Here is a 2,082-nt window from a genome sequence, read left to right as displayed (position 1 = left end):
ACGGTGGTGTCAACTGCTGCTCAAATTGCCGCTGCAGATGCAGTACGATGCGCCAGAGCCACACACCGAACACAATAGTCTTCCCTCTCGTTAATGCCACCTGACCCTCTGGAGCCCGGTCATCTTACGACAGTACACTCCCGTGACAACCGCTTATGCAGTCATAAACAGTGGCTACATTCCTGCCAAGTCTTTCTGCAATTTTGCAGAAGGAATATCCACCTTCTCGTAGCCCTGTTACAAGACCTCGTTCAAACTCAATGAGGTGTTGAGAATGTCGCCATTGTCGCCTTAAAGACATTTTTACTGAGTGTCCGCCCCTGGTAGCTGAGTGGTCAGCGCGACGGAATGTCGTACCTAACGGCCCGGGTTCGATTCCCGGCTGGGTAGGAGATTTCCTCCGCTCAGGAACTGGGTGTTCTGTTGTCTTTATCATCATCATTTCATCTCCATCGACATGCAAGTCGCCGAAGTGGCGTAGACTCGAAAGACTTGGACCAGGCGAACGGTCTACCCGACGGGAGGTCCTAGTCACACGACATTTACATTTAGTTTGAGATTTGTAGGTCAGTCACGGATACCGTTGCTATACTTCACTGAAGAGCCAAATAAATTGGTACACCTGCCTAGTACCGTGTAGGGCCTCCACTAGCACGCAGAAGTGCCACAACACGACGTGGCGTGGACTCGACTAATGTGTGAAGTAGTGCTGGAGGGAACTGACACCATGAGTCGTGCAGGACTGTCTATAAATCCGTGAAAGTATGAGGAGATAGAGATGTCTTCTGAACAGCACGTTGCAAGGCATCCCAGATATGCTCACACGGCATTTCCATTTTACTAATAAGGCACAACGCCCAATGTCAAAGGTAATGAACGCTCACGACCGTTACAGGGTGTGTTTAAAGCAAACTTGATTTGCATCTTCATACTGGCACTACTAGCGCCACCAATACGCGACTGGCGCAAATTTGGAACATACGTTTTCTTTCAGATGTAGACACACGCCTATCAGCTTTCGTTTACATCTTACAACTTCTTTTTGGTGCTGCAGTTTTTCTCTTTTCCGTCACTGTGTTTGGCAATGTGACGATTTCGTTCAACACTTCCTGTAAGCTTTTTTATGTCAATAAAAATTTAAATCTTTATATGTGACCACTAGTTTCGTTTATTCACAGACGTACGATAGCCACAGCGATCGTGGTGCGCGCCAGGGCAGAGTATCCCCGGTCGTGACGGCTCGCCTGCCGAGGTGAGAACCGCTGGAGCACATAAATCCCCGCCGGCGCGGAAGACTGTCCGTGGCAAAGCGGCAGGTCGCCGGCTAATTGCCGTCCCAGCCGCGTTCCAGGAAGCGCGCTGATGGTGGGGGCAGCACGGCGGTCACGCTTTGTTCCTGACCAGGCCACGCCACAAAGGCGGCGCAGCATCCAGCGCCACGCTGCTTGCTGAAAAGGGCCTGCCCGCCAACCGATCGCAGGCTCAGCGGACTCGATTAACAGTTGTAGTCGAATTAAGTCGGGTGATGCCGAGGGGATTAAATTAGGAAATGAGACACTTCAAGTAGTAAAGGAGTTTTGCTGTTTGGGGAGCAAAATAACTGATGGTGGTCGAAGTAGAGAGGATATAAAATGTAGACTGGCAGTGGCAAGGAAAGCGTTTCTGAAGAACAAAAATTTGTTAACATCGAGTATAGATTTAAGTGTGAAGAAGTCGTTTGTGAAAGTATTTGTATGGAGTGTAGCCATCTATGGAAGTGAAACATGGACAATAAATAGTTTGGACAAGAAGAGAATCGAAACTTTCGAAATGTGGAGCTACAGAAGAATGCTGAAGATTAGATGGGTAGATCACATAACTAATGAGGAGGTATTGAATGGAATTGGGGAGAAGAGGAGTTTGTGGCACATCTTGACAAGAAGAAGGGACCGGTTGGTAGGACATGTTTTGAGGCATCAAGGGATCGCCAATTTAGCGTTGGAGGGCAGCGTGGAGGGTAAACATCGTAGAGGGAGACCAAGAGATGAATGCACTAAGCAGATTCAGAAGGATGTAGGTTGCAGTAGGTACTGGGAGATGAAG

The sequence above is a fragment of the Schistocerca piceifrons genome, chromosome 2, assembly GCF_021461385.2.
Source record: "Schistocerca piceifrons isolate TAMUIC-IGC-003096 chromosome 2, iqSchPice1.1, whole genome shotgun sequence".
Taxonomy (NCBI): Eukaryota; Metazoa; Arthropoda; class Insecta; order Orthoptera; family Acrididae; genus Schistocerca; species Schistocerca piceifrons.
The sequence above is the reverse complement of the archived record's forward strand: the minus strand, read 5'-3'. Positions refer to the sequence as shown.